This window comes from Bos javanicus, chromosome 1, assembly GCF_032452875.1.
Source record: "Bos javanicus breed banteng chromosome 1, ARS-OSU_banteng_1.0, whole genome shotgun sequence".
NCBI classification, from domain to species: Eukaryota; Metazoa; Chordata; class Mammalia; order Artiodactyla; family Bovidae; genus Bos; species Bos javanicus.
This window is the reverse complement of record NC_083868.1, coordinates 130,187,715-130,199,323: the sequence shown is the minus strand read 5'-3', so window position 1 is coordinate 130,199,323 and position 11,609 is coordinate 130,187,715. Positions and strand designations below refer to the sequence as shown.

The 11,609-nt window shown below is 39.8% G+C and overlaps 1 protein-coding gene across 2 annotated transcripts in view; it reads right to left on the bottom strand.

The window, feature by feature from the left end:
• Positions 1 to 11,609, bottom strand: part of PIK3CB (phosphatidylinositol-4,5-bisphosphate 3-kinase catalytic subunit beta) — a 179,840-nt gene that overhangs the window by 154,937 nt on the left and 13,294 nt on the right. The window lies entirely within an intron of this gene.

The window sequence follows — 11,609 nt, the reverse complement described above, 5'->3', positions numbered from 1 at the left end:
TAACAAATGTACCACGGTAATGTTAATAAGAGAAACTGGATGCAGAGTATATAGGAACTCTGGGCAATCTTTGTAAATTTTTGGAAATCTAACACTGTCTTGGAGAAGGCAATGGCACCCCACTCAGTACTCTTGCCTGGAAAATCCCATGGACGGAGGAACGTGGTAGGCTGCAGTCCATGGGGTCGCTAAGAGTCTGACACGACTGAGCGACTTCACTTTCACTTTTCACTTTCATTCATTGGAGGAGGAAATGGCAACCCACTCCAGTGTTCTTGCCTGGAGAATCCCAGGGACGGCGGGGCCTGGTGAGCTGCCGTCTATGGGGTCGCACAGAGTCGGACATGACTGAAGCGACTTAGCAGCAGCAGCAACACTGTCCTAAGAAATTTTATTAAACCACCTCTACCTTCAGATATTCAAACAAGCTTTTATAATTTTATAATTCACCATCAAATCTTAACTTCTCAAGAATTATTCCTTACTGCAACATTTTTCTCTTATAAATTACACTTTTGGAGAGGGCCTAAATTTATTATCCTTTTCTATACAATTTAACCCTTGCCTTTTTAGGCTTGCCTTTATATTATTAACATATATATATAAGAATTGTTTTTTCTACTTCTTAACTGGATGCTGAAGTATAAGTCAGCTTTGCCTTTTTGCTGACCTTTAAGTTTATCACCATTTTGTAACCTTGATAATAATAATTCAGGGGGAAAAAAAACCCTCAAGGGATGCTAAAATTGGTGACAGTTTGATAAGAAACACAATCGTTACTTAGACTCCCACAAAAATATTTATTAACAACCAAAGCAAAAATTAACAACTTTATATGGAGAAATCAGGCCAACATCACTTTAATCAAGTAATCAAACATGGTGCTCCTGCCAAAAACCCATAATCCATAATATGGATCTAATCATGATGAACAACCAACCCAAATGAGCAACATTCTACAATATAAACTGACCTATACTTTCCAAATATATCAGTTATTAAAGGAGAAAAAAAAAGCTCCATATTTGAGGGAACTACTGAGACCTGACAACCATAATGTGACAGTGGCTTTGGCAACGGTAGAGACAATATAAAGTGAAAGAAGTGAACATGTCAGTCAGTTAGTCCTATCTGATCTTTGCAACCCCATGGACAGTAGCTTGCCAGGCTCCTCTGTCGATGGAATTCTCTAGGCAACAATACTGGGAGTAGGTAGTCAGTCATTCCCTTCTCCAGGGGATCTTCCTAACCCAGGGACCAAACCCAGGTCTCACTCATCGCAGGCAGATTCTTTACCATCTGAGCCACTAGGGAAAAAATATACTTAATACAACTGGTGTAACTGGAATATGGATTATAGATAATAATATTTTACCAATGTTAAATTCCTAACTCTGATAACTATACTACGGCTATGCGAGAGAATGTCTACTGATATGTGCAATACCTTGGATGGATCTTCAAGGAATTATGCTAAATGAAAAAAACCAAACTCAAGGGTTACAAACTAGAGAATTTACACAGCATTCTTTTGTGTGTTTGAGGCGGGGAGGGGCATGTCACACAGCTTGTGGGATCCTAGTTCCCTGACTAGGAATCTAAATTGGGCTCCCAGCAGTGACAGTGCTATGTCCTAACCACTGGATGCCAGGGACTTCCCTATACAGCATTCTTTTTTTAACATTTACTTATTTTTAATTTTTGGCTGCACTGGGTCTCTGCTGCTGCTCTCAGGCTTTCTCTAGTTGTGGCAAACAGAGGTTTACTCTCTAGTTGTGGTGCTCAGGCTTCTCACTGCGGTGGCTTCTCTTGTTTGCAGAGCATGGGCTATAGAGCTTGGAATCAGTAGTTGTGACACAGGGGCTTGGTTGCCCCAAGGCATGTGGAATCTTCTCCAACCAGGGTTCAAATCCCTGTCCCCTAAGTCCACAGAAGTCACTTTAAGAAGCAGCATTCCTGGAGTGGGAAATGGCAACCCACTCCAGTATTCCTGCCTGGAAAACTCCAGTCAGACGAGCCTGATAGGCTACAATCCATGGGGTCGCAAAGTCAGACACCACTGAATGACTGAGCACACGATATAAACACGGTTCTCACCTTAAAGGCTTTGAGAATTTAATGCAGTGAAAGTAATCCCTTATTAAAATTAAAGTCATCCATTTAAAAAAAAAAAAAACTCTTAAAGTGACAAAAATCATTGAGAAGGAGAACACAGAGTAGTTGTCAGAGGTTAAAAGGATGGGAGGGAAAGAGGTAGCATGCAAGATTGTGATGTAACTGTTGTTATCTTGACTGTAGTGATCACACAAATCTATACATGTGATGAAAATGTACAGAAATAAATACAAAAATTACACAAAAAACTGGTGGCTTTTGAATAAGGTAGATGGACTGTATCAATTTCCTGGTTCGGATATTTTTTCTATAGTTATGCAAGATGTTACTACTAGGGAAATATGAGTAAAGGGTAGCCAGGATTCTTCTGTATTATTCTTATAGCTACATGTGAATCTACAATTATCAAAATTAAAAAAAAAATGGTGCCTCTCATTTTTTTCAAGATGTTAAAATTTTATTTACAAAGCTTCTTTGTTGGACAGAAAAACATGCTCTTATAATCTCACTGTAATTAGACAGTTGACTCACCAGTCACAGCTACTGATACTACAGCGTGAGTCTTAAGTGAAAACCTAACAATGCTTACAATTTTATATGGGTCAAGTGTGCACAGAATCAAACATCATTCTTTTTGGGGATGACTACAATGTGCATAACAATGTTTAGAGTATGATATTGTTTTAGTTTTAAAGAGGGAGAGATATATAAATATGTACATATATATGTATTTGTTTATATAAACTGAGGAAAAACACATCTTCAACCACTAGTTGCTTCAGGATTGAAAACTGGGTGACTGGGGAAAGGGTGGAAAGATTAGCATTTTTCTAGGTTCAATGTTCCTAAGGCCCATGGCTTTCTTCAGCTTAAGACAAATATTATGAAGTGCCTACTATATGCTAGTGAGTGGGTGAGTAATGGTCACTCAGTTGTGTCTGACTTTTTGAGACCCCATGGACTGTAGCCTAGCAGGCTCCTCTGACTATGGAATTCTCCAGGAAAGACTGGAGTGGGCTGCCACTTCCTTCTCCATACTATATGCTAGACACTGTGCTAACAAGTATTTTAGTGGTGGTTGCAGGTAAAACTAAATTACACAAAACAATACAAAAGATGGTCCTCCACCATCAGATGGGGTAAATAATTAGATATGAGAATTTCAAAGGAATGAGGTGACATCTAAGACAAAGGTATAGGATACAGAAGTGGGGCTCTTGGTGCAATCAAGATGGTTTGGGGGAGAAATACACTTGAGCTGTAAAGGCTGAAAAATAGCAAAGTGGGGGGGCGGGGTCAGGGAACAGAAAGCTTTCTCAATGTGGAGGAATGCTGTACCAACAGCTCTACAGCAACATACAATGAGGTGTTATTATCCCATTTCGCAGATGAGGAAATGAAGGCATAGAGAGAACAGGCAACTTGCCCAAGATTATATGGTTAATAACTTCAAACAGTCTGGTACCAAGACAGCAGTTTTAGTACCTGCCTTGGACACATCCGGCCTATTTCACCCCTATCCTTTAATCCTGCCTCCTTCAATTGTTTGTTCTCTCCCTTCATTCTCCTACCTTTCCAGATTTTCTCCTGCTATCCTCCTCCCTTGTCTCAAACATTAGAATGGCCTTTTCCTCTTTCTCAGTCTCCACACATAGCCTGCAAATCTTGAATTCAAACCTGGCCACATCAAAACTATAGCAAAAGATTAGAAACAATTTAAATGTTAATTCATATACAAATAGAGAAAATTTATGTTACATTGACACAACAGAATACTAAGAAACCATGAAAAAGAATAAAGCAGTTCTGTGATGATAGATACATAATATCAAATATCTTGCTAAGTAATAAGAAAAGACACAAAGAAAAATGTGCATGCCAGCTACCATTTCTGAGGGCGGGCTTTTACCTGTGTGTATATTCATTAAAAGTGGCTTCCCAGGCAGTTCAGTGGTAAACAACCCACCTCCCAATGCAGAAGACATAAGATCCCCTGGAGAAGAAATGGCAGCCAACTACCGTATTCTTGCAAGGGAAATCCCATGGACAGAGAAGTCTGGCAGGCTACGGTCCATGGGGTCACAAAAAAGTCAGGCACAACTCACCTACTAAACAACAACATATTCATTAATACACAGGTTGGGAATTCCCAGGTAGTCCAGTGGTTAGGACTACATGCTTTCACTGCCAAGGGCCTAGGTTCAATTCCTAGTAGGGGAACTAAGACCGCACAGGCCGAGTGGCACAGCCAAAAAAATAAATAAAATAAATAAATACATGGGTTATCTAAGAACAAAAAAAAACTTAAGAGAATAATTATCTCCTCACAGAGAATTAGGAGAGGCACAAGACTTACATTTCACTGTATTCTTTTTAAATTTTAAATGATAGGCATGTACCTACTATTAGAAATAAATATACCTAAGAACTACCCTGGTGGTCGAGTGATTAAGAATCCATCTGCCACAGCAGGGGACACAGGTTCCATTCCAAGTCCAGGAAGATTTCACATGCCTTGGGGCAACTAAAGCAATGTACCAAATGACTGAGGCCCACCCTTTAGAGCCTGTGTGCTACAAGAGAAGCCACTACAATGAGAAACCCAAGCAACACAACCAGAGAATAAGCCCCCTTTCCACAACTAGAGAAAGCCCATTCAAAGAAACAAAGATCTAGTGCAGCCAAAACAAAATTAAATTAAAGAAACAATTCAGATACAGAGAAAAAACTACTGGTTACCAGTGAGAGGGGAAGGGAAGGGGCAAACAGGGGTAAGGCATTAAGAAGTACAAACTACCATGTAAAAAATAAGCTACAAGAGTATATTGTACAATCAAATCAACAAAATTAGAAATGAAAAAGAGGTCACAACAGACAATGCAGAAATACAAAGGATTATAAAAGACTATTATGAACTATATGGCAACAAAATGGAAAACCTGGAAGGAATGGACAGATTCTTAGAAAAGTTCAATCTTTCAAGACTGAACCAGGAAGAAATAGAAATTATGCACAATCCAATTACAAGCACTGAAATTGAAGCTGTGGTCAAAAATCTCCCAAAAATTCAAAAGCCCAGGACCAGATGGCTTCACAGGAGAATTCTATCAAATATTTAGAGAAGAGCTAATGCCTATCCTTCTAAAATGCTTTCAAAAAATTACAGAGGAAGGAACACTTCCAAACTCATTCTACGAGGCCACTGTCACCCTGATATCAAAACCAGAGAAAGACAACACAAAAAAACAAAACTACAGGACAATATCATTGATGAACACAGATGCAAAAATCCTCAACAAAATTTTAGCAAACAGAATTCAGCAACACATCAAAAACCTCATACACCATGATCAAGTTGGGTTTATTCCAAGAATGCAAGAATTCTCTAATATAAGCAAATCAATCAATATGATACACCATATTAACAAATTCAAAGATAAAAACCATATGATCATCTCAATAGATGCAGAAAAAGCCTTTGACAAAATTTAGCAACCATTTATGATTAAAACTCTTCAAAATATGGGCATAGAAGGAACCTACCTCAACATAGGAAAGGCCATATATGATAAGCCTACAGTAAACATTATTCTCAATGGTGGGAAACTGAAAGCATTTCCCCTAAGATTAGGAACAAGACAAGGGTGTCCACTTTCACCACCATTATTCAACAAACTTCTGGAAGTCCTAGCTACAGCAATCAGAGAAGAAAAAGAAATAGAAGGAATCCAGATCAGAAAATTTAAGTTCTCTCTGTTTGCAGATGACATGATACTGTACATAGAAAACCCTAAAAATAGTATCAGAAAATTACTAGAGCTAATCAGTAAATTTAGCAAAGTTGCAGGATATAAAATCAATACACAGAAATCACTTGCATTTCTATAAACTAACAATGAAAAATCAGAAAGAGCAATTAAGGAATCGATCCCATTCACCATTGCAACAAAAAGAATTAAGTATATAGGAATAAACTTACTTAAGGAGACAAAAGAACTGTCCACAGAAAATTATAAGACACTGATGAAAGAAATCAAAGATGACATAAACAGATGAAGAGACAGCCCATGTTCCTAAGTAGGAAGAATCAACATCGTGAAAATGACTATACTACCAAACGCAATCTACAGATTCAATGTGATCCCTATAAAATTACCAATGGCATCTTTTACAGAACTATCAAAAAATTTCACAATTCATATGGAAACACAAAAGGCCCCGAAAAGCCAAAGCAGTCTTGAGAAAGAACAATGGAGCTGGAGGAATCAAGCTTCCTGACTTCAGATTATACTACAAAGCTACAGTCATCAAGACAGTATGGTACGGGCACAAAAACAGAAATATAGACGAATGGAACAAGATAGAAAGCCCAGAAATAAATCCATGCACCTATGGGTACCTTATTTTTGACAAAGGAGCGAAGAACACACAACAGGGTAAAAACAGCCTCTTCAGTAAATGGTGCCAGGAAAACTGGACAGCTATAAGCAAAACAATGAAATTAGAACACTTCCAAACACCATACACAAAGATCAACTCAAAATGGATTAAAGACCTGAATGTAAGACCAGAAACTATTAGAGGAAAACACAGGCAGCACACTAGATGACATACATTAAAGCAAGATTCTCTATGACCCACCTCCTCCTGCTGCTGCTGCTAAGTCACTTCAGTCGTGTCCGACTCTGTGCAATCCCATAGACAGCAGCCCACCAGGCTCCCCCGTCCCTGGGATTCTCCAGGCAAGAATACTGGAGTGGGTTGCCATTTCCTTCTCCAATGCATGAAAGCGAAAAGTGAAAGTGAAGTTGCTCAGTCGTGTCTGACTCTTAGCGACCCCATGGACTACAGCCTACCAGGCTCCTCCATCCATGGGATTCTCCAGGCAAGAGTACTGGAGTGGGGTGCCATTGCCTTCTCCGTGACCCACCTCCTACAGTAACGTAAATAAAAACAAAGTATACAAGTGGGACCTGATTAAACTTAAAGGCTTTTGCACAGCAAAGGAAACTCTAAGCAAGGTGAAAAGACCCTCAGAATGGGAGAAAATAATAGCAAATGAAACAACTGACAAAGGATTAGTTTCCAAAATATACAAGCAGCTCATACAACTCAATACTAGGAAAACAAACAACCCAATCAAAAAGTGGGAAAAAGACCTAAACAGACATTTCTCCAAAGAAGACATACAGATAGCTAACAAACACATGAAAAGATGCTCAACATTGCTTATTATTAGAGAAATGCAAATCAAAACCACAATGAGATATATCACCACACACCGGTCAGAATGGTCATCGTAAAAAAGTCTACAAATAATAGAGGAGAGGGTGTGGAGAAAAGGGAACGCTCTTGGACTGTTGATGGGAATGCAAATTGATACAGCCACTATTGAAGACAGTATGAAGATTCCTTTAAAAACTAGGAATAAAACCGCCATATGATCCAGCAATCCCACTTCTAGGCATATACCCTGAGGAAACCAAAATTGAAAAAGACACATGTATCCCATTGTTCACTGCAGCACAATTGATAATAGCTAGAACATGGAAGCAGCTTAGATGCCCATCAACAGATGAATGGATAAAGAAGTTGTGGTACATATACACAATGGAATATTCAGTTCAGTTCAGTCTCTCAGTCATGTCCGACTCTCTGTGACCCCATGAATCGCAGCACGCCAGGCCTCCCTGTCCATCACCAACTCCTGGAGTTTACTCAAACTCATGTCCATCAAGTCGGTGATGCCATCCAGCCATCTCATCCTCTGTCGTCCCCTTCTCCTGCCCCCAATCGCTCCCAGCATCACGGTCTTTTCCAATGAGTCAACTCTTCGCATAACGTGGCCAAAGTATTGGAATTTCAGCTTTAGCATCAGTCCTTCCAATGAACACCCAGGACTGATCTCCTTTAAGATGGACTGGTTGGATCTCCTTGCAGTCCAAGGGACTCTCAACAGTCTTCTCCAACACCCACAGGTCAAAAGCATCAATTCTTTGGTGCTCAGCTTTCTTCACAGTCCAACTCTCACATCCATACATGACCACTGGAAAAACCATAGCCTTGACTAGACGGACTTTTGTTGGCAAAGTAACGTCTCTGCTTTTCAATATGCTATCTAGGTTGGTCATAACTTTCCTTCCAAGGAGTAAGCGTCTTTTAATTTCATGGCTGCAATCACCATCTGCAGTGATTTTGGAGCCCCAAAAAATAAAGTCTGACACTGTTTCCACTGTTTCCCCATCTATTTTCCATGAAGTGATGGGACCAGATGCCATGATCTTAGTTTTTTTGAATGTTGAGTTTTAAGCCAGCCTTTTCACTCTCCTCTCTTGCTTTCATCAAGAGGCTTTTTAGTCCCTTTTCGCTTTCTGCCATTAGAGTGGTGTCATCTGCGTATCTGAGGTTATTGGTATTTCTCCCGGCAATCTTGATTCCAGCTTGTGCTTCTTCCACCCCAGCGTTTCTCATGATGTACTCTGCATAGAAGTTAAATAAGCAGGGTGACAATATACAGCCTTGACGTACTCCTTTTCCTATTTGGAACCAGTCTGTTGTTCCATGTCCAGTTCTAACTGTTGCTTCCTGACCTGCATATAGGTTTCAGCCATGAAAAGGAACGCATTTGAGTCAGTTCTGATGAGGTGGATGAACCTAGAATCTATGATACAGTGTGAAGTGAGTCAGAAAGAGAAATATCGTATTCTAACACATATATACAGAATCTAGAAAAATGCTTCTGAAGAATTGATTTACAGAGCAGCAATGGAGGAACAGACATAGAAAATAGACTTATGGACATGGGGAGAAGAGAGGAGAGGGTGAGATGTATGGAAAGAGTAACATGGAAACTTACATTACCATATGTAAAATAGATAGCCAACGGGAATTTGCTGTATGGCTCAGGAAACTGAAACAGGAGCTCTGTATCAACCAAGAAGGGTGGGATGGGGAGGGAGACGGGAGGAAGGTTAGAAAGGGATGGGATATAAGTATACCTATGGCTGATTCATGTTGAGGTTTGACAGAAAACAACAGGGTTCTGTAAAGCAATTACCCTTCAATAAAAAAAAAAAAACTAGAAAAAAAAAGTATTGTACAACACAGGGAATATATCAATACTTCATAATAACTATCAATGGAGTATAATCTTTAAAACTTATGAATCACTATGTTGTATACCTAAAATGTTGTACAACTATCCTTCAAGAAAAATATTTCATTTTTTAAAAATTAAATAAATGTTAAAAACCAGAAGGCGGTAGTCTCCTTGGAGATTACTATTTACTTCCTTAGTAACAATGGGCCTTTCTTCACTGAGTCATGAAACAGTACCAAGCATTCCTGAGCTTATTCACCCTACCTGACATGAGTTTGAGTAAACTCCGGGAGTTGATTATGGATAGGGAGGCCTGACTTGCTGCAGTCCATGGGGTCGCAGAGTCAGATACGACTGAGCGACTGGACTGAATTGAACTGAGTAGATAATGTACCAGTATACAACCAAAACATGGTTATTACTATAGAGAATTAAGTACACATAAAGTTCTCCACAAAATTAATCTTCTGGGGAAATCCCTGGTGGCCCAGTGGTTAAGACTCTAAGCTTTCACTGCCAAGGGGCTGGGTTCAACCCCTTGTCAGAGAACTAAGATCTCAAAAGATGTGCTGTATGATGAAGCCAAATAAGTAAGTAAGTATATAAATAAGTAAAAATAATCCTCTGAACAAGATCTCAACCACACAGAGTTACTAGTTCCTGATTTTCAGTATTATTGTAAAGTATCCTTGGTGGAGAAGAGCTTTGCTACAGAGAGTATAAACAAATCTCTGCAGGCAACCATTAGTCTACTTAACCAAAATAGACACCCAGGTAAAAGGTCAATGCAGGGGGCTTCCTGGTGGCTCAGTGGTAAGGAATCCACCTGCCAATGCAGGAGACATGGGTACAATCCTTGGTCTGGCAAGATACCACATGGTGCAGAACAACTAAGTCCATGCACCACAACTACTGCAGCCCATGTGCTCAAGGGCCTGCATGACTCAACAACTGAGGCCACACGCCACAACTACAGAAACCTGCGCACCAAGAGCAGGTACTCCACAACAAGGAAAGCCACTCCAATGAGAAGACTGTGCACCGCAATGAAGAACAGCCCCCAATCACCACCACTAGAGAAAGTCTGCTTGGAGCAACAAAGACTAGCACAGCCAAAAAATAAAATAGATAAAGTGTTAAGCCCGCATGTACAGGAAGTAAAAAGTAAAAGGCATACTGTCTATCAATAGGGTAGATAAACATGCTAACACAAAAAACGACTAATTAACTGAGCATAAGTTAAGATCATAACTTGTATTCAGTGATTCTATTTAACCAAAGGATAAAATCATGGCTCACAGCCTTGTCCCGGCAAAGGGACTTGTGTAGCTCAATGAACCTATGAGCCATGCCTTGAAGGGCCACTCAAGATGGACAGGTCATAGTGGAGAGTTGTGAGAAAATGTAGTGAACTGGAGGAGGAGATGGCAACCCACTCCAGTATTCTTGCCTGTAGAACCCCATGGACCGTATAAAAAAAGCAAAAAGATAAGACACCAGAAAATGAGCCCCTTGTAGGTTGGTAGATGTTCATTATGCTACTGGGGAAGAGCAGAGTGCAATTATGAATAGCTCCAGAAAGAATGTAGCTGCTTGGCAAAAGCAGAAATGATGCTCAGTTATGGATGTGTCTGATAGTGAAAGTAATGTCCAGTGTTATAAAGAACAGTATTACATAGGAATCTGGAACTTAGGCCCATGAATCAAGGTCAACTGGATATGGTCAAGCAGGAGATGGCAAGAGTGAATACTGCTAATTTAGAAATCAGTGAACTAAAATGGACAAGAACGGGCAAATTTAACTCAGATGACTATTCTATCTACCACCATGGGTAAGAATCCCTTAGAAGAAATGAAGTAGCCCTCATAGTCAACAAAAGAGTCTGAAATGCAGTACTTGGGTGCAACCTCAAAAATGACAGAATAATCTCGGTTCATCTCCAAGGCAAACATCACAGTAATCCAAATCTATACCCAAACCACTGGTGCTGAAGAAGTTGAAATTGACCAGTTCTAGGAAGACTTACAAAATGTTCTAGAACTAACACCAAAAAGAGATGTCCTTTTCATCACAGGAGATTGGAATGCAGAAATAGGAAGTGAAGAGATACTCAGAATAACAGGTGAATTTGACCTTGGAGTACAAAATGAAGCAGGGCAAAGGCTAACAGAGTTTTCTTAAGAGAACACGATGCTCACAGCAAACATCCTTTCCCAACAACACAAGAGACAAAGACTCTACATGTGGACATCACCAGGGTCAATATTAAAATCAGACTGATTATATTCTTGGCAGCCAAAGATGGAGAAGCTCTATACAGTCAGCTGGAGACTCTACACAAGCTCTATACAACACCTGAAGCTGATGGTAGCTGAAATCATAAGCTTCTTATTG